Source organism: Pygoscelis adeliae, unplaced genomic scaffold (genome assembly GCF_000699105.1).
Source record: "Pygoscelis adeliae isolate BGI_AS28 unplaced genomic scaffold, ASM69910v1 Scaffold167, whole genome shotgun sequence".
NCBI lineage: Eukaryota > Metazoa > Chordata > Aves > Sphenisciformes > Spheniscidae > Pygoscelis > Pygoscelis adeliae.
In genome coordinates this window covers 4,131,557-4,154,242 of record NW_008825428.1, presented here as the reverse complement: position 1 = coordinate 4,154,242, position 22,686 = coordinate 4,131,557, and positions in this window count along the sequence as shown.

Here is a 22,686-nt window from a genome sequence, read left to right as displayed (position 1 = left end):
TCCATGATCTTCCCCGGCACCGAGGTCAGGCTGACAGGCCTGTAGTTCCCCGGATCCTCCTTCCAGCCCTTCTCGTAGATGGGCGTCACATTGGCCAGCCTCCAGTCGTCCGGGACCTCCCCCGTTAACCAGGACTGCTGATAGACGATGGAGAGCGACTTGGCTAGCTCCTCCGCCAGCTGTCTCAGCACTCTCGGGTGGATAAAGATCGTCCCCTGATGGGCAAGTAATTCTGCAGCTCTTTAGGGTTAAGGGCATTATGCTAATATCAGACCACACCTAGAAAAAGTAGTCTGATTTGACAGCTCACTTCCCATAAATGTAATCTCTAAAACTGGTCCTCCTTTTGATTTAAATTTCCAACATGATATGTCATTTTCTAATGTGAGGTAACTAGAATGATAACACATGCACCCCAATGTGAAACATAGTCTGGTGTGATTGATCAGATGCAGTATGCCATAACACAGCACAGGGCAAGGTATTTCACTTGAATTTTTGACCTAAGCTTTTTTTCTGGAAAACTGCAATGAAAGAGAAAACCTATATCTCACCTTGCTGAATTGCTGAAGGTTTTAGGGCAATATTTTTTCTATCATATTATTGGCAGAGCCTGCTGATGTGATAGGCACCTGTCTACCCATACATCCAAGGAGGAAGTGATGCTCCTTTTTCCTAACTTGTACTGAAAAGCAAATTACAAATCCTTTTCCCCAGATGCCCTTTCCACAAAGTCATCCTTACATGTGTATCCTTGCTGGATGACACCCAAGCTGCCTTCCCCCTTCAATTCAGTCTAATTCATCAATATTTATCCTGACCATGTTGTGCCTGCAATTGCAAGTACAGTTGTAAAGCTGTGATTGTCACTGGACCAAAGAGTAAATAGACATTGCAGTTGAACATATGCATATGGAATGAGCATATTCTCACATCTGTATTGTACCCAGAATTTTGAACTGACACTTTTGTTACCCCTAATACTATTAGTGTTAATGGAAAAATGCCAAAATGTCAAACTATTTTCTACAAACACGTATTAATACCAGATGTCTAGGAATGGGGATTAAGAAGTTTACTCCATATTTCTTATTGGATTTCTGACAACTCTACCTTTCTATTTATATAGATCAGGAAAAAAAATATTTTAAAAATACCACACACTTTAAGCTGCTTCTGAAGACCTGGTGAGATTTTGCTAAGAACGTGTCTTTTAATTCTCATCTGTTTCTCCCATTTTTTCCACAGAAAGGCCCACGCCTTTACATCTACTCTTTTGTATAGTGGGGAATGGAGAAAGCAACCTACAAGCCTTTTTTATAAAATCTAAGCACACCATGCAGAATTCGGCACACTTTACCCCAAAAATATATGTTTAGGACCTTTTCCAAGGCCTGTGAAAGGCCTTTAAAAGATTCTCATTTTAATGACATTGCAGTGGAACCTAACTACAAGCAATGCTACAAGAAGAGCACTTACAGGATTTGACTGAACAGACTATTACTGAAATAAAAAAAATACAGAAAAAATAGAGATAGGTAAAGTGTTCTGGAGTAGAAGAACCAGACTGAGTTTCAGCCTGGACTAAACTTGAAAGAATCTGTGAGTCAAAGAGAAGAAGGCTGGATTTAGAAAACTGACAACTGACAGGAGTGGAATGAAAGGATAATGTTATACCACGTGATTTCTTACACATAGGTAAATGCAATGTTTGGAATAATGTCTCTTTTCTTAAATCATACATAATAAATACAAATTTAGTGGTAGAGAAACAGTTTTGAATTCCTGTTGATTTGCTGAACTGTGAATTTAAAAAAGTACAATTCTGAAGGAAAAAAATCTATTTTAATTTAAAAGCAATATTGCATTTAAAAATCTATCAGTTTAGATAAAGCAAAAAAAGTTTTAAGTGGTTTTAATAGAAGAACAAAAATAAAACAAAACATGTGTTAATCCAAAACATTCTCTTCCATTTTTTTATCTGACCAAGAAACAGAAGGGGCTGTTAGTTGTCCAACCTTACTCCTAAACACCCAAGCTCAGAAAGACAAAACAAGGGACAAAACCCAAATAATTTTGCACTCTCACAAAATTACTTACATTTATATTTCAAAAGAATCACTGCCTTCTAATAATTCAAAGCACCGTTATAACTTTTCACTCTGATGCAAATTGCTTCCCCTTAATGGCAAGCCTCATTTATCAATATTGTCTTTTTTACTGTACAGAATCTAAAAGAAAGGCAAAGAAAGAGAGAAAGAAGGATAGACTGAGAGAGAATGAAAATCCTGACAACTGTATAATAAACAAGAACATAGTAGAAACAAATGGTGCATTGTTGCACTGAAGTTGAAAATTCTTCTTTTTGAAAAATGTCAAAATATCAGGTAGCTTATTAAGCAATACAGTAAGATTTTTATTTGTTTGCCTGGTTTGTACATTATTAACTACCTATTTTGTGAAGAATGGTGATGGAATTTAAATGCTAATAAAATCTTAGCTGAACTAACATAATCACAACAAAAGAGATTTGATATCAGTACATATAACTGGAAATACAAGAAGCAATAATACTCACATAAGGCTCCATGGTGATAGGAACATTATATGAGCCTGTACAGAATGAGGCTTTTCATCATAGCAGTGACCTGTTGGCAGAGAAGATGGGAAGAAAAGGACTTGTCCCTTTTTAAGCTTCTTTATAATCTTCCTGCTCCTAAAGGAACAAATCTTTTCTAGAGGAGTTTAAAGGTGAAGCCATAGTAGATTGCTTTACAGTTTTGCTCAGCTTACTTTTCTACAAGAGGGATTGTGTTCCAAAACAGGAGTCCATGACACACAGCAAAACATTTTCCATCCTATTAAGGAGCATATAACAGGACTTACACACACTATCCACCATCTTTTGGAACATCAGGGTGTTTTTTGAGCAAAACATATTTCCTTACACTTTGGTTACAACATGAAATAATTTCAACCATTCCCAGTGGAGACGGAAGCAGCAAAACAGACAAGAGGCACTCTCAATATTACACAGCTTCAATAGCTGGCATGAGGAAATTTTGTCAGACGTGTTCCTGCAAATACCTGTTTTATAAAAACAAAAAAAAATATTAAAAGTTTGTTTGTTATAAATGATATATTTTTAAAGCCCATTGTATTTTTATAGTGCTGCTTATTTTAAACTCTTACCATATGCTCTGCAAGCAATGCAGGCATATGGTTCTCATAACAATACCATATGTCTGATAATATTTTGCTGTATATTACAGCAATAACAAAAATTTTTAATTTGTAGAGGGACTCAATTTAAATTATGTTTTCTCTTCATTTTTTCCATTTATAAATACTTCTGATGACATTTCTGAAGAAGCCAATAAATCCTCAAAACAGCTTAATATTTCAAACTAAAGATTTAGGGAGTATTTTATGTCTAAAACCATGCATTCATCACTGTAAAAAAAGACTACTGTCCTTTGATGAAACATGGAGAAAAATAAAATAAAATAAAAGCATACATTCAAATTATAATGTACTTAAGCAGCTCTTCCTTTTTTAATACATTTGCCACTGTCTTACTCCGAATATTGAATGTCTGAAGTCTTTAGGGTTTTTTTCTTTCTTTTTTGCTATGATGCTTAGTTCTCTATTGAATCAACAAGAAAATGAGAGATGAACTACACGCAAATGTGTATGAGACTCATCTTCCTTGAGACAAGATAGCATTTGAAGAGATGAAAGGAGAATAATTCTGTATCCTTGGTTTTTTTGCTTGTGCTATTGTATAGGGATCCTGGTCAGAATCAAGTACTACCATGTTAAGCACTCCCTCCTATGGGGTACATACCCCACATGCAGAGGTGAAAGTAGGAAGAACGGTTTAGAATAAGCCCCTCAACATGAGCTCATGGAAGGAGAGAAAATGCAATGTCTTTTTTTACTTTGCAGAGACTTACTTGATGGCCAAACACCACAGCAAAAAGATGGATGAATCTGACCTCATTATTAGAGCAGAGAAGCCAGTGACTTTGGACAAGGACATGTGACATGATAAGAAATAAGGAAGAACAACAGCTGTGTCTGGAAGGGACTTTAACCACAGTAGATATAGGGAGGTTAGTTTTCCAAGCAGAACTGATGAAGCCTTTGTTGAGAATGTTACTGGTTAGTGCACATCAAGAAGGTGATGAAGCAAGAAGAATTCATAAGCTTGGAGATAACTAGAATGTCCAATGACTCCAACAGAGTCAGAAAATGGAAAAGTAACAGATAACACACTTAAAGACCTCAGTGACATGGGCAGTCATGAGGCTGTCAGTAGTCACAGTGACCTCAGATACACGAAAAGATTAACAAGGGAGGATCAAGAATTCTTTTTTGGGGTTTAAGGTACTTACAATGTATCCAGAAGAACAAAAGTAAATAAATTGGTGTTCACAGAAAAGAAGATGAACTAAAGCTGCCAAGAGTCTGAAGTCTCCATCTCTTTCTGCTGTGGAAAACATTGCTCCTCTCCCTCTGGAGCTCAGGTGTTCCAGTTATCTCCTGCAGGATGAAGACTTCTTGTAGTCTCCTGTGATGATGCAGCTCCTTGCCACTTCCTACTGAGTATGCTCTTTACTAAGTGCCATATACTTCCACCAAATGAAAAGAACAACCTAGCCATTATAGAAGCAGTATGATCTAGATTAAAAAGAACCACCCCCCCATAAACACCCAACCTCCTGTAACTTCAAGAAAGAAGCTGCATATAAAAAAAAAGTTAGTTATTTCATTTACATGGACAAATTAAAAAAGGCACAGCTAGGTGCATAGAGAAACTCTTACTCCACTTACAGATGCTTAATTGCAGTCAAAGCAATTTCATGCCCCACCATCAAAAGGTGGGAGAATTTTGTAGCAGCGAAAAGAAAATTCCCTCTTTGCATAGCACCTACTGCTTATTCTGTGGTTCTTATTCTTTCAACATCTTGTTAGGTAGAATCAAAGCAATGGAAAGCAAAATGTGTCCTTGATGCCTGATTGTTTACATGAGCTGATAAACAACACTAATACCACCCAGTTCTACGGGCTGGTGCTTAAGCTGGTAATTGTCCCCTAGAAGCATCAGCATCAGTTTTGACATACAGCTATGCCTGCGGTCTGGGTAACTAGCCAATTTGGTGGCTGAAGAGTGATGGAGATCTGCTTTTAAATCTCTTTGAGGTCACTGTCTTTTCAGTGGATCTCGTAACCAAGATACAAAGGAAGCAGAATTGAAATCTAGTGGCATACTCAAAATATCTGGCAAATTTCAATAAGAACAGGCTGAAAAGCTATGACTTTTGAGTGGCAGAGAGCCACATGTGTAATATGACTGTGGTGAAAATATGATGTACTGTAAAGTGGTATTGTGGGAGAATTGTCAGTAATACCCTTTCAGCCAAGTCTTCTAAAAATTTATTTGTTTAAAATTATTATTAAGGCACATACATAACATTTGTATTACCAGTATGTTAGTTATAATTAAGATTTTCTTGAATTTCAGTAAAGTAGGTAAAATATGGATAAATATGGTTTCTGATCCAAATGACCTACACTCTAAGACAGTAGGTATCTGTTGCCACCAACCTGCACACAGAGTCCTTGATTTGAATGGATTTGAATGGTAGTGGAGCCTAGTATAAGTCTTTATTTTCATAGCACTGACTAGTACTGTCTTAACATTTCTGTCCATAGATTTTTTTTATTTTTTAAATCTCTACCAATTTCTGTTGTGTTTTTCCCACTACATCCTGAGATTGATGTAGAAATGAAAAGAAAATTTTCTGTCTTGAGAAAAGACAAGGGTGCATTATGTGCCACAGGCAATAACCATAGCCAGGAAATCATCTAGCAAAAAACAAGCCAAGACAAAAGCCAGTTCTCCCTTACAGATTTGTTATGTCCATAGAAAAATTAAAACACAGCTCAGAAGTTCACAGAAATATAGTAATCAATGCAATGTTTCTGAAGGAAGAAGAAGAACTTAACTCCTTAGTTTAAAACTCATTTTAATTGGGTACACTGACTGTATCACAAGTAGGTGAATAGCTTACGTGGTAAACAAATGCACTCTTTCTCTTTTCCTTCACTTCCTTGAAAGACAGCTTAGATCATATTTCTCCCTTTCCTAAGCAGTTTTTATTCTTGGCCAGAAGTCAAAAGCTCCTATCTCTCTCTTAGAGTAGCTTTTATATTGAGATAAGATGGAAAAGTTGATATTCTAACATTTCCTAGCATTTTCTCTGACCAGGACTTTCTACATGGCCTTTTTGTTAAGGGAAAACTTTGAATTTTCTTCTCTTCTTCAAAGGATGATCACTTTCAGCAGGCTTTCTGGTCTCTAGATAGGACTGAATTCACATTCTTTCCACTCTGAGGTACAGTGTACATGTCAGATTTTGAATCAGCACCTGTTACATCCCAAAGAAATGGGTGCAATTAGCTCACTGAAGTAGTCTAAGAAATATTGGAAACCCTTACGAGTTCCTTCCCAATAATCTTAACTAAATTTTCAGGTTTAACTTATGCTTGTTCTGAAAGATAGTTGAAGGTTTGTGTTTTTTCCTTGTCAGGACTGAACATGTTACATATATATTCTAAAAAATAGTGCTGAAAAACATGTTCTTGTGTCAATCACACTGAAATAAATTTTGTTTTAAACCTACTAGAATGGACAAGAGAAGTCAGAAAGGTCCTTGGCTTTCTGAAATACTAATGGAAGTTATACAAAAGTAACTTGGCTTAAAAACCTCTATAGAAAGCAGTACTAATGCTGTGGTGTTTGTTTTTATACTATATTGACAACTGTTGCATAAGGCTATACGACCTTTTCAGTGCTACATAACAGTGGAATCAGTCAACTTACCTTGGAAAAGGGATTCTGAAGCATAATGGAGAGGAATAAATACATGTGAGGAACTCTGTTTAATACCTAGGTGCCATGATTATTTACCTGCTTGTAGGAATGGTGCCATGATTTCTTTGACCTTTTCATTAATGTTATTTTTCTAAGCAACACCATAAAAATGACTGGTAGAATCCTTACCCAGGTAATTTTTTTATTAACTTCATTTCCTTTTGCTTGAGTAATGAGTGCAGGCTGAAGACCAAGGAGTTCAGATTATGTTGTTAAAAGATGGCTTTGATCTAGAGAGACAGACTATTTAGTCATTGCCTGATTCATTAACAGCAGTATTTTCATTCTGATACCCTGCTCCAATGTAGTAGTAAATCTTGCAAGGTTAACTTTTAAATGCTCAGTAATAGAGTGTCATCAGTTTTCAGGAACAGTCTGAAGCTCACACGTTTAGTAATGACTTTTGCCATTTTAGTATGAACTTTATATATGTTTTCACAGATAATTAAAGTACCTGCTTACTAAATAGATTTAGCATAACCTTGCTGATCTTTAGTGATACAGCCTGCTTTTTTTTACATGCATTCATATTGAAAACTGTTTGCAGTGGCAGGAGATGATTAATCATTAAGCTCAGGGTTTAATGCAGCAACAGTATATGGAAACTTTCTCTAAGGATGCAATTTTAAAAGCCAGAGAATCAACCCAAAGTCACTAAAAGAAATACAAACGCTACTCCGCCTGCCGTTCAGCTTTCTGCTGTGCTAGTGTCTCCAATGGAGGACGCAGCTTGCTCTGAGAGTTCTTTGGCTTGAATGTTTGAACTTCCTGAGCAATGTATTGCAATGTATTCATGTGCAACTGTGTTCATGTGCGGTGATCCACACTGAAGCTGCTTGGCCTTGAACCAAACGTCCAGGAGAAATGGAAGTGTTTCACTATAAATATGGAGAGCTGGTGATATTATTTCAGGGATCCTTTGTAACAGGGCATTTGATTAGACAGTTTGTTGTTGATCTACTTTCTGTAGCTTCTGTAGAAGTTCCTGTCTTTTAGTTTGTCATACCAAAAGTTGATGAGCTTCCTGCTAGAGAAGTTTATGCACAATCATACCTTGTTGTTGCTTCAAGTGACTTTCCTGTTGGTCATAAGCTCTATATTCTCAGAGGTTGCTGGTAGTCATTTGTAAGAACAGTAATGAGATTTCCTGTCAGCAAAGGATTTCCACAGCTCTGCAGAGGAACTTGTAATTCATGCAGAAGAACAATCTCATAAGTAAATGCTGTAGTTGCTTCCCCCCCCTACCATCTCATTAACATCTACAAACTGCAAGTGAAGGACCAAATTTGAGGCAGGGGAAAGAGCACATAGGTACACTGAACTCACTTCTTATGCTTGTGAGAATACTACTCTGTAAGATGTGCCAGCCTCACTGATGTTTCTGCTGACTATATCTGTACACTGACAATAAAAGGAATCCTACATTTTTAAAAAAATGTGAGTCCTACAAATGTTCATACACAATCATCTTTCCTATAGCATGGGCTATTTTGTTGGTTGTTTTTTGTTGGTTGTTTTTTGGTTTGGGGTTTTTTTTTTTAATAATTCAGTTGATTTTACTGTAAAACATGACTTAAAGGAAGATTTATGGTTTTAAACTATTGTGGTATGTTGACCTTGGCTGGCTGTCAGACACCCATCCAGCTGCTCTCTCATCACCTTCCGTGCCCTCCAGGACAGGTTGAAAAATCTTGTGGGTTGAGATAAAGACGGGGAGATTGCTTACCAGTTACCATCACAGGCAAAACAGACTTGATTTGGGGAAAATTAATTTAATTTATTACCAATTAAAAATAGAGTAGGATGGTAAGAAACAAAGACAAAACTGAAAACACCTTCCCCCAACCTCTTCCTTCTTCCCAAGTTCAACTTCACTCCTTCATTCCTAACTCTTCTACCTCCTCCCTCCCCAGGCAGCTCAGGGAGAATGGGTAGTGGAGGGTTGTGGTCAGTTCATAACACTTCGGCTCTGCTGCTCCTTCCTCCTCATACTTTTACCCTGCTCCAGCGTGCGGTCTCTCACATGGGATACAGTCCTTCATGAACTGCTCCATTGTGGGTCCTTCCCGTGGGTTGCAGTTCTTCAGAAACTGCTCCAATGTGGGTCCTCTCTACAGGGTACAGTCCATCAGGAATAGACTGCTCCAGCGTGGGTGCCCTACAGGCCACAGCTCCTGCCAGGAGGATGCTCCAGTGTGGGCTCTCCATGGGCTGCAGCTTCCTTCTGGGCACATCCACCTGTTCCATCATGGGGTTCTCCACAGTCTGCAGTGTGGATATCTGCTCCACTGGGGTCATCCATGGGCTACAGGGGAACAACCTGCCTCACCATGGTCTTCACCACGATCTGCAAAGGAATCTCTGCTTTGGCACCTGGAGCACCTCTTCCTCCTCCTTCTTCACTGACCTTGATGTCTGCATAGTCATTTCTCTCACTCTCTCACAGCTGTCGCCCAGTGTTTTTTACCCTTTCTTAAATACGCTGTCACAGAGGTGCCACCAGCATCGCTGACAGCTTCAGCTGTGCCCTGCAGTGGGCTTGTTGTAGAGCCAGCTGGAACAGGCACGGGGCAGACCTTGGTCTCTTCTCACAGAGGTCACCCCTGCAGCCCTCCCTCACTACCAAAATCTTGCCATGTAAACCCAATACAACTATTTTTGATTTTCACAGAAATGTCAAAATAATATAGCTAAGCAATAAATCTGAAAATGATCATCCTATGAATATTTGAATTAGGAAGCCAAAATATGTTCAGATGTATGGACAATGTACTTAAAATTAGCCTCTTTTTTTTCTCTATCCCGGTAAGCTGCTTTTTTCTACAATTCACCTCTAAACTAACCTTCATGAATACCTTTATTATTTAACCATTTCCTCAGAAATTTCAAATATTCTTTGGTTTTCATAACAATTCTGTTAGATTCAGATTTTTAGTTTGAAATTGGCCTTATCCTTTAGATATATTGACATTCAAAGTACTTTAGTGCCAACTGCTTCATGAATAGTTTTGCTTGATGATGGTTTAAAAGTCTATTTCTGCTTATAAAACTGATTATTTATACTTTCTTATTAATGACATATTAAGAAATAAAAATTCACTATACTATATCCAGTGACTATCTACAAGAGTTCAGTGATAAAATTATTTTCAACATTATGCTTTGATTCCTGCCAACTGTTATAAAAATATAGCTCCATCAGAACATTGACAAAATATGGATTATTTGCTGAAATTGTAGACAGAATTTTATTACCTTCTGAAATATAAACCAGCAAGGAAAGTATCACACTGACACTTTTTTCCAGTCAGTTAGGAAACATGCTTCTTAAACCAAAAGGAATTTTAAAGGCAGTATAACTGCAAAATCAAGAATCAAAAAAGCTATATTTTTCATACTTTCAGCTTTTATACATAAGTCCGTTCAAGAGGAGTATTTGATATACTGCAATCTGTACAGTTTGGAGCTGTTCTTCAGTAAAGATAATAACAAATTTTGCATGTGACTCATCCTCTCAATTCCAAAAATAAGTCTTTCCTTTTTCCTGCAATTTTGCATAATTGGTCTCTGATAAGAGTAAAAGAATTATGCAAACATTTGATATGCATTAAGGCAGCTGTTTGAGACATATGTGATTTCAAAAAATGACTCGTATTTCACTTTTGAAAGAGCAGCACATCTTTGTCATGACGTATTTTTAAAGGAAGGCTGAGCCTAGAAGCTCAGAACTTACTGTATTTAAAAGAAATTATGTGAAATTGGGTACTGATATACTGCATGTTGAAAAAGACAGAAATATTTTATTGCATGAGTTTTGGATTAAGCCATATCTAAATAGGGTTATACTGAACTATGTCAGATGTACAACTATAAAGGTAAAGTGTCCTCAGTCATATGTAAAGCTATTACAAAAACATAACTGTTATGAGAAACATAGATTTCCATCAAAACAGAAACAAAGTTTTATATCAAAACTGTAAAGGATTACGCAGAAAATAAATTTCAATGCCAGACCAAAATTAAAAATATCCTTTCTTAAGCGGTTATAATATTACAATGGGGGGAAATGCTTCATTTTGAAACTGTATTTTACTTGTATAATTTCTCCAATTTAATTTAAAATGCTAAAAACCAACAATAACATCAAATGTTTTGTTTCCTTTGATCCATTACATGTATTTATTCATTGTTTAGGCCAACAAACCAAAAAATCAATCTTTTGCACAGCTCTAGTTAATATAATATGCCTGCCCTGACCTTCCAAGAGAGCTGTGTATAAACAGGAAATACAAATTCAATTTACAACCACAATGATGAGATGAAGGAAGGCAATTCTTTAAAATGAACCTAAATAATTTTCCCCTGACCTCTTCTCACACTTCATACAATAGAAACAGATAAAAGGCAGCTTGTCTGATTGCTTATTGCTGAACTGAGTGTGGCTACAGAAGCAATCAGTAAGAAGCTGCTACTCAATTTCAGCATTTCTGTAGTATTTGAATTGAAATACATGTCTGAGTTTTCAGTAAAGTATACACTTGAAGAATTAAAGAGTTTGTGTCATATAAGGCACACTTTATTAAAGCTTCCCAGAAACATTAGGATTTTTCTTAAAATTGTTGTCTTTCCTACATAAATCATGACTCAGACAGACCACACTATGCATAAAATAAAACACATGAAGACAGATAAACTACACTGTAGCATTTTGGGGGTTCCAGGGATATGCATTTAGAAGTTAGGAAATGCCAGAATTACATACAACCTTAAGTGATCATGAGTACCCCTCCTATTCATTATTGTACAATCTTTAGCTTCCTGACCATATAATAATGTTTTAAGATTCCTCTTTCATTTTGTGCACAGGATGGATAGCTCTCATTTAATAATATTTGATGCTATGCTTTGTTTCTTTTAGCTTTTTGTAGTGTCTATCTCTAGTCCTTATTTAATGGAGCCAATTCAAACTCAGAAGACAGATTTATTAATTTCTGCAGGAACTTTTCTGTTCCAGTCAGAAAAGTATTACTAGAACTCTTCACAAGTAATATTCAATTATTGAATTTATGTTCACAATGCTCCCCTGAAATAAGAGGGGTATTATTATGTCCCTTTTACAGATGTAGAAACGAGTTGCAGGGACATTTGGTAGCCAGGAAAACATATCTGGATGCCCAGTTGTTAGAACCTGTTTTTCCAGTACGGATACCATGTGATGTTCAAATTGCAACTGTGGTACCCTGGAGTCTTAACATTTATATAAATGTGGCTCTAGGGTTCTCAGAAAATGGGAAAAGACAGGAAATGAAAAATCACTTTGTTGCATGATATTAGCTTTCACTTTTATCACAGCAGAATCTATCAGAAGTTAGTAAAAATAAAAAGCCCAGCTGCTAGCTCTAGCTTAGGTTTTTCTTAACCCATAGATTCCTAGAAAGTAAAATGTCATCCCATTTCTCTGCAATGGCAGCCAAATCTTTGTTATAACCGCTACTGACCATGTTCAGAGACAAAATGTGGATTGTTTCATTTTAGCCATTCTCGCCTGTCCTTTGAGCTGACAGAAGTAATTGGTTGTCTTCTCCTGTGATCTTCACTAGCGTCCTGTGTAGGAAGAGACAGGATATTTTGCCACTGGCTTTCATAATAGTTCTGACTGAAAAACAAAGGTGGGATTCAGGAACAGTTTTATTCTGGTCTTGTAAGGAAAGTAAGCTCTAATAAAAATAGACTTTTTTCTCTATTCTTCCCATTTACAATATCACTAACTCTCTCTTTCTAACCACCTTTGCCGAATTCTGCTTCTTCGTTCTATGCCAACTCTTCCTACTTATGCATTCCCAGGCCCCCGGCCAAGATGTTCATCTCACGTACAATACCAGCAGACCCTCAGTTCCTTTCTCCAGAACTGCCTGTCCCTGTTCCAACATGTTCCCTGGTCTCCACATTCACAGGTTCTTCCTTTCAGTTTGTGTAGCCTCAGTACATCTCTTCCCTTGCTTCTAATTGCTTTGTTCCCTCCATCTTGTCTGTCCCTCCAGTTGTTCTCTCTCACCCATGCACGTTTCCAGTTACCACAGTGTCTGCATTCCTCATGCTCCTGGGAGTTTCATGTCACTATTGCTACGCAGGTTCCTCACCCAGTCAGGGAATACCCAGTGGTGTTCAGCACTAAGCTTGGTGCCCCTTCTAGCACTAGGCTGAGGCAAACTTAGCATTAAAAAAAATCCTCAGAGAACTGTGAAAGATACCTCTATCAAATTCTGCAGACTATGCTTTTCTGTCTAATCTCACAGCACATAGACACGTTCAGACAGATTTCACTGTGACAGAAAAGGCACATACTGCAAGAGCTCACCAATTTTCAAGTTCAAAACATGAGTTTACTTAAAGATTGTTAAAAAAAAGGTCACTAAAATTTTTTACTGTGGGCCAGCCAACAGGTTTTTTTACTGGTATCGTTCTTGGAAAGAGCTAAGCCGCTTTGGCTGGCAAAATCCAAAAAAAATCACTTTGCAACAGGCACTCTGCATGAGAAATTTCAGTCTGACTAGTTAGCTTGGCAAAGTCTTAAGTGCCTGAACACAAAATCTTGTAGTAGGAGGCACTGGCTCCTTAGTGACATACAGTCTTACAGAGAGTGGGGGGAAGAGACTCTCCTTCATCTCTTTGATTTCATTCACTTCTCCTCTAACTCTTCTGTTATTCTTAACTGCTGTTTCAAATTACACATTTTCTCTTTCCTTGAAGAAATTGCCAGAGTCTAAAGAAGAGAAAATGCTGAACATATACTAGAACATATGTTGAATTCTGATTGGTTTTTCTTTTTTCCATTTTCAACCCAGTTTTCTCATACAGTCTAGTGGGCAGCCCATACAAAGAAGCTCAGATTTCACTTACTGAAGCATAATTTGACAAATGTTTATAAATTCTGCTAGGATTTTCCTTTTATTTCTATTGAGAAAAGGAAATATAATTTTCCCCTTTCTTTTCTCCTCCCTCTTCTTGTTAAATATCCTTGCTGTAACTGTTCAAATTGATAAATACATGTAACAGCGGTAGGTAAAAATCTGCTGCTACTTTTCTATTATGTGTCCTAGGTGTTGAAACTAACCTAGATTTGTATCTTTAGTAAAAGAAATTACTCTCCTGTATGTGAAGATGTGATTCTTAAATTCTCAGATAATTCATACTATTTCCACTCTTGAGTTTCTAAATTCACATTTGCATTTGGTATTTGGGGCCCATTTATTATATAAGGTACAGTCACATGCCATATTCCAAAAAGATTCAGAAGAGGAAACAGAAGAGGAAACATTGCACACATGGTTGGATATAGATAGCAGAAGGATGCTTCTCCTGTATAGAAAGTCCCTGTCTCTGCGGCAGCTGAGGATTCTGAACACTGTCCACTCCCCCCCCAACTCGAACATCTGCACCTCCAAAACACTTAAGATACCTGTTGCAATACCCTGCCTGATCTGTTCCAAAGCATATGAGTGGAAGCTTTCAATTGAGCTTAAAACTGAATGTGAAAAAGCTCAGAACAGAGTCAATTTCTAATAAGAGGCCTGACAAATGCTTAGAAAGACAGCAGTGTCAGACTAGAAAATATATTTGCTTTTTGATGTAGTCCAAAATAGACTTCTTTCTCTTCTGTTGAGCTCACCTACAGTATAATATACTGAAGAACGTATTTCTGTCATATTACTTCCCCATCGCAAAACTATTACAAAAAGCACAAGACCACTAGCTCATGGCAGCTTAGCAAATTTCTTTTAGAAGATTCACCTTTCAAATATGTCATAGAAATAAGAATGAAAAGAATTCCTGCAAATTAATAAGAATCAAGAGATCTCACTGGTAATGGTTGTAGGAAACCCTTAAAACAGTCCTCGGGGGCAAAATAATTGCCTTCACTTCAAGCTGAAGAAGTAATGGCCAGAGAAAGTTTAAATCCCTTCAGACTGTACTTGAACACACTGAAACAAAATAGTGAGAGACTTGGCAAAAAGTTTGTTAAAATTTCTAGAAAGGAAGAGAACTTCATTAATTAAAGTACTTGGTGAAAAAGCAAAGTAGTAAATCTGTAAATGTTATGAGTGTCAGTCTAGAAAAACAGACGTGTGGTTTCAGTTGAGAAAATATCCGTTTACAAAAAAACGTAGCCCATATTTTAAGATCAAAATGCATTTAAATAAAATAGAAATAAGCATCATCTTTGCATACAATTTAACAATAGTTTAAAAACAAGATGAAAGAAACCAGGTGTTAATGACAGAACTACACTGATGATTTTTTTTATAAGAGTAACCTTACTGAGAAGAATTTGGACATGTTCATAGTACCCTTGGAAACAAAGGAACCCACAGGTGCTACTAAATCCCTTAGAAGACCCAAGATGTTTCAGTTTGATTAACCTGGGACAGTGCTGAAGAACCCCCTTTGGAAATATACATTTTGGAAATGTATACCCTAAAACCAGGGATTGTACACACATTCTGTATATGAGAAAAGACTGCTGACAACACAGACTAATTTCAGTACTATTACAAGATCTTCTAAAGCCCGACTTAAACAAGTTATATCTTGAAATGGACTTTGTGCTATACTGTGACTGTCACACATGTGTTGTAGAACCTCAAGATAAATGTTCTCACCAAATGCATTACCATAAGGTTGTTCATCCATTGTAACCTTATCTCAAATTTACAATTATAAGAAGCAATGTAAAATTACTGGAAAAATTAATAAGTTATTTCTTCCATGTTCCATTCTTTCTCTCCTTAATACACGTGTTCTTAGCACAGTCTTTAAAAAAACCTGTCCATAACAAACCATTAATAAATGTCCATAAAGCAAAATCTGGTTTAATTATGGTTAGATTACCATAACTGTCAAAGCTATCAGAGAGCTATCATTATATTTCACTCATAAAATAGATGAAGTTTGTCAGTGCCAAATAAGATGAAGTTTGGCAGAGCATTATATAGTAAAGAAAAATTTTGAAAGATCTTCTAGGAAACACAGTAATAACACAACTGAGTTAACTGGAATGAAAAATGGTAATTAGGGTGTTGTACTGGTATTAATCAATTAATATCATCAGTGTTTAAACATACAATAGCAGTGGTTATGTGCTGGAGTTATTTCAGACTTCTGTGGCATACATATGTTTACATCTGTAATGAGAGCTTGCAGGTATTTATTACTGTATGAGCCTTATTATCAAACTCAAATGGACCCAGATGCCTTACATTTTCCTGAACACTTTTTAATTGACTTTTTAGAAAAAAAGTAAACCTGTCTCAATTTTCCTCTAGCAGTTTTGTAAACAATTCAGTGAGAAAAATGAGTTTAACTGCTTTATAGAGGATAAACAGCCTGTTTTAGGAGTAGCAGTAATTAAAAGAAGAAACAGACAAAGAGAGGCAAACACAAGAACCTGCTGGGGTGATATATACAACAAATTCTCTGTAAGTCCCTGGCCAAGTTAGACACAGATGGCAATGAATGTGAAAGTGAAAACAATCTTGACGAGGTAAATAAAGACAGGCAAGCGTCTGTTTCAAATGAAAGGGTCTTCATCAGGAGGTTGTCAGCTGGAACAGGAACAGAATCCATCAACTCTGAACCTGAAGATAGAGATTGAGAAAGGCAGTTTCTGTTTGTTCAATTATACTCACCATTGGACTTCTTCAGGATTTCCTTTGTACTGCTGAAAACTTTGAAGGCTATATTAACCTTCATAGTATAAGGCTTTGTCTAGAAAGTAAGATGGTCAAAGAAGCTACTTGATAATCTGTTGGTAGAAATAAAGGTTAGGAGAAATAATTCAGGGAGATCTGTGGTCGCATTTGGTTGCTGACACAGTCTGAATAACAATTACTGCCCACAGAGGGAGGAGAAGCAAAATATCCTATTTTGCTTCAGAATGTGGGGATTCATTCAACATATATTACTAATATTTCTATAGATACAAAAAAATTCTGAAATCCCACATTGGGAGCCCAGCTGTTTTCTTCAAAAATCTTCATGTACATAACAAAGCGATGTCATTTGTGTTTTGGGGTCCCCATTCCTCAGAAATGTTATATGTTTTGCCATATCTAGCAGTTTGCTTTTCAAAAGTCTGTCTTATAATCATGTTGTGTTCTCAGGCCCATAGATGAACTGCTGAAGTTATAACATAATATGCCATTTGTAGATGTCTGTCCAGTGCAGACCTAGGTTGCGGAAAAACTTACCTGTAGGCTTTGAGCAACCCAAAAACATCTTTCTAGTTTAAGTACAGGAAAGCAGACTCCTCATCTAGCCACTTATATTGCCCATCCTTCTGCATTCTGAAAGTTCATTCTAGGATAACAACTGATGCAAGCGTTAGTTAGAAACATCAGTTAAGCATGTATAAAGCTGAATCTTTCACAGGCTTACTACAAACTAGAGGAAGGCAGAGTGGGTGTGAACCTTTCTGTTCTAGGGAAAAAAAAAAATCTGAGATGTTAGAGGGGGTACAAAAAAAGGTCTCATATGACAAAATTTTACACTGAAAATTTCATACCTCATGCAATATTCCCTAAATGTGTATATACTGTATTTTCTCATCTCTGCAGCAAAAATATTTATATCCATTCTTAATATGACTGAACTTTGTTTTTCTATCATTGTCCTAAACCAAAGATTACAAGGTTATGAAAAAATGTAGGCACCTTTTTTTTATTTTCAAAAGAGCTAAGTAGTCCATTATTGCACAGCACAACTAGAAATAGATCACAACTTTGAAATTCCTACACAAATATGCCTAATATATTACCTTCAAGAGCAAAGTACTCTCTTGCCCAAGCACACATAACACCTGAAAAATCTGAAGCCGTGTGAAAACTAGCCTTGCTGATTACTGTGTATTAGTGACTAATGAAATCAGGAAGAAACATTTCAAAATAAAGACACTAACATTCAAGAACCAGCAAAAGCCTGAAAAAAAGCATGTTTACAAAATTCACTGAAAGCTTTTCTTACTTCTAGTAGAAATAAAATAATAAATTCTTAATTTTGACTAGTTATACTATTTCCTTTGTTACCAAATTCTGGCATATTGCTATTTAAAAATAGTGATTTTTTTAATTTATTTCCTTTATTCATCAAGTTTAATTTTTGAGATTTGTGAGCTCAAGAAGCTGTCATGATCCTCCTTATATTTGGCAGAAGAAAAATTGCCTAATGAGTTTTGCTTTATCTGTCTGTGAGATAAAGTTATCATCATATTCTCATCATGTATCTTTGTACATCGTAGAGAAAATTCAGAGGATATGAAATTAGTGTTAATGTTTCTTTTCAGGGGCAGCTTGCTTAGTAATGTTCGTAAATAAAGAATCTAGTTCTTAATCATGGAAAACCAGCATTTGTAGTTTATTTAGAGCAGGTGCTCTCAAATCTTGGGTGTCTAATGTTGAAGGGAAAAAAGTCTTTTCTAGTTATTTCCTTTTTTTTTCTGTATAACTCCACAGTTTTAACCATTTTACATGTCAACAATACAGTGCATAATCTCCAGTTCCTTTGCAATGTCAGACACAATCATATTGTCCACCTGTGTGCACCGTGTACAGGAAAAAGGCTGTGTGGATATGCGGTGAGGGGAACTATATAGACTTTTGAATAGGACCTGTACTGAAGAGTTTGAAGGCACAAGGTCTGAGATGCAGCAAGCTAAGTTAAATAAACTGTGGTTCTGACTAATCCCTGTTGAATCAAGGGAGTACCATGCACCCCCAGTAGGCAACTTTCTTTGTTATCATGCAGTGGGAGAAAACAGATACTGGTTAGCCATCAAGTGTATTCTGGACAAGAAATATATTTATCAAGGAAATTAGCATGCCTTCCTCCTGTCAGACCCTGACTTTGGAGCCCTACTTACTGTACTCTCAATCTGATACCAACAAGTTATGTACTCCTGGCTGCCATGCAGAGGCCCAGCTCTTCCAAAGTTGGAAACAAGTTGCAATGATGCATAGTAGCAAAGAACAAGGTGTGTCCCACTTCTCCTCTTCCCCATTCCACCCCATGACATGATGGCAACATCGCATGATTGTAAGAGGTGTGATCCAGTTTAGGGGGAAAATGTTTCTTCTTCCAGCTAAAGCGGGGTTGCCAATTGATTACCAATCAACTCCCAGACTGTACTTCTTGGCAGTCAATTCAGAAGTTGAGCAGCCCTCTGTGCATCCTAAAAACAAACAAAAAAAAAAAGCCTAAAATATCTCTATATACATTTTCTTTGCCCCTAAAAAGGCTAATCTTCTCATTTTTTTTAAGTCCAGCTTTTTGGGGAACTTTGTGATGTAAATGGTTTGATCAGATCTTAAGGAATATCCATGTCTCACAGAATTGCTGAAATGCTGCCTGTCATAAAAGCAATCACAAGGAGAGATGAAAAAAATGAGGAAGTTCTAGAGAAATCCTAATGATATCAATCTGCTATGATAATGCAGTTGTGTGTAAAGATACATATTTATCTGCGTCTTGTAGATTGAACTGCACTGTCTTGCCTAGATCCATATCCTGTGGTCTTCATTTGTGTACTGCTTTTGTCACATGAATCAATCATTGTTATACACGCTTTCTTTGAATGAAAAAAAATTTCACACATTATTCCAGGTATGAATAGACAATAGGCAAATGTTGTTATAGATTTAAGAAGAGTAGAGGTGCTGCAATGAACAATTAGGGGAAAAAAAATATAAGCAGGAAAAAGAAGAAGATTAATCTTTTCCTAAGAAAAGAAAGCATTCATAATGGCTTTCCCAAACATATTCCCTCTTAATAGGGTCAAGTTATATCGAGGTGCATTCACACAGCCATCAGAGACTTGGAGAATTATGATCCACACAGCTGAAAGGGACTCTTTTTTTCCAAATGAGGACTTTAAAAACAATGGTATTTCTGAGGAAGGGGGACAGCTCAAAATAAGCATATTCATAAAGGAAGTATGCAAGGATCTCATTAGTTATCTTCCTTAGTCCTGTTGTCACTTAATAGGAAAAGCAGCGTACAGGGCATAATCCTGCCATTTTATATTACAGACAAATTCCCTGATGAAAACAATCACAGTTTCATTAATTAATAGTTTCCATTTAGGGAGAGAGATTAAATATTTCTGGAAGAACAAATTTCAGTATGTATTTCAATCATGTAGACTACTTACCTATGACCATTTCTAGATAAAAAAGGTATATTGGATAAGACATTTTCACACTAGTCATATCCCAGTTCCTTTGTCTTTTTCTTAGGCACTGAAATTTAAATAAAAACTTACCATTTAAATTAGTACTGTTCCCTCCTCCTCCCCCTTATTTCTTCCTTTCAATTCTCAATTTTGACTGCAATGCTCTAAAAGCAGCACTTAAACTAATTGCAATTTTTGCTTTTGCTTCACCCACCCTCTTCACTTCACCACTTTGTATCTTCACATAAAAGGAAGGATGACCTGCTTCCTCTGAAGGTGATGCTAATGCTGTTCAATAAATGACAGAGAGAACAGGGTGACCTGAAATGGTGCAAGCCATATCAGAAAAGCATTTCGTTTTTTTTCTATTATGAAAACGAGATTTTCCTTTAAGTGTGTTTATTGAGCTGCAGTAACATAATGTAAAGTAACATAGACTTAAGCAAGATGACCTCATTCATCATCCTGGGGTCAGCTAAAGATGTTGGAAGCATTTTGCTCACTGGTTAAAGAAACACAATTTTTCATGGAAGAAATTTCTTAATCCCTTTGGGATTGACCCTTTAAACTACAGCATACTGCTGAAGGAAGAGCAGAGCCTTTACGTTAGCTCTCAGCATTAAGCATTTGCACAGCACCTGTGCAGAGAGACAGTTGTAGCTTGAAGAAATGTTAACCATGTTCAGCAATATGGAGGGAGGCTCTACACCTGCTCTGCTCTCATAACCGGTAAAGAGGAGGAAAAGTGGGCATTGCAGCAGGCAAAAGAGGTGTTTCACCAGGCTTTGGATTAGGCCCATAAATTTTGACCAAAACACAGCTGCTTGGCTGCAATTCACTACACGCAAACAATTCAAATGGCCGGTATTTTTAGGTTTTTAGTTACTTCTCCTGTTAGTCAAAATTATTCAAATGTGCCTAAGAACTGTGTTTAGAAGGAATTGATGGGGGGGGTAGACAAGACAGCCAGCTGCTAACACAGAAATGTGCCTACGGGTTCAGAGCAAACAGTGCCTCTTGCAACTGCTCCATGCCTCTGACCATATGTTGTTCATCTGTTCATCTCCCCAACCATTCATTTGGACTAGGATGTTGAACTGTGCCAAATAAGCTTCCCAAGGAGTTTTCCCTCAAAGATACAGGGGTGGAGGGTTGTATTATCTGAGCTGAGCCAATCCGACCTCTCCCCTCCAGGCATTTTTGAGTAAAAACAAGATGGAAAACTTCAGCAAACATCCTGCCTCAGTCACCATCTCATCTGGCCCAATCCCTCGCCCAGACAGTTGTCTTTTATAGTCCCTTTAATTTTTTTCTCAAGGCTGTTGTTTAACTGCCCAAACCCCTGAGTGCCCATTCCTGTTAGCAAATTTCAAGTTAGACAAAGTTTTCCTGGTCTCCTCTACTCCTGGAAAATCTGTTGATCTAGGGCAGTTAGTTCATGACTCCCTTCCATTTTATCAGACCAGACAGAGTTTTGTAGTTGCTATTCAGACAAAGATATCATTTCTAACAATAGTCAATTCTTTTTGGGACGTTTCCATATGTTGCTTTAATTCATTTTGTGGAGTCTCCTGGCTCGGTTTTAAGTCTTGTTTTAATTCCTTTTGGTCTTATATCAATTCCTTTTGGCTATTTTTATATCTATGAGCATCTCCATTATTTATTGCATATTGATTTGACAGCAATATGAACACACAATCTGCTTCGTTGGAAAAATAGATCTCACTGCTAACACCAGTTTCATCACTTCCTGTCCCAAGAAACTGAGTATTTTTGATCTAATGGATTGTCTTTCTTAGCTGGGAAATTGATTCTGTTAGTGAAGTATGTCTTTGATGAAGTCTTAATAAAACAAAGAGTGAAAAGAGTTTTGTTCCCTTAAACACTGAAGGCACAAAAACCAGAAGGCGTTTCCTCGATCTAAAGATCAGTTTCTTTTTTCCCTTTCCTTCCTCCTAAGGCCCGGCTCAGCACTGACAGGCACAGCTCAGGGAAAGCACGACCCTGGCCCCAGGGCAGCCTGCTGATTCCCGGCTGCTGGTTCTCCACGGTCTTTCCTCAGGCACTGGCTGCTGATCCAGCATCCAGAAAAAGGGATTTTAATTGTTCCCTCCTGTGCTGAGACAAAGGCAGGTTCTTTGTTTCATGGCTTGGACTCTTGGACCTAAAGTAACATATCAGCTTTATTTTGGGCCTTTGCACACCACTAACTAACTTCAGTTTACATCATTTTACTGGCTGACAAGTAGAAATGTCTGCAGAAATAGTCCATTGTTTCTTCCTCACAGCTTGCCTCCATGTATTTCTTACTCTGAACAGTTTATTGTTATTACCGTGTCAATATATTTATTATTTGAATGGAAATTTGCTAGTAGCAAAGTACCAAAATCCAGTTTGTCTTTTACCACAATCAGCTGAACATCTTAGTGAAGAAAATGAGTTCCTAATCATCTTGGAGATAAATGATATAAATGATATAGAAACTCTGAGTTTCTTTAAAAAGTATATGCAACTTAAATACTAT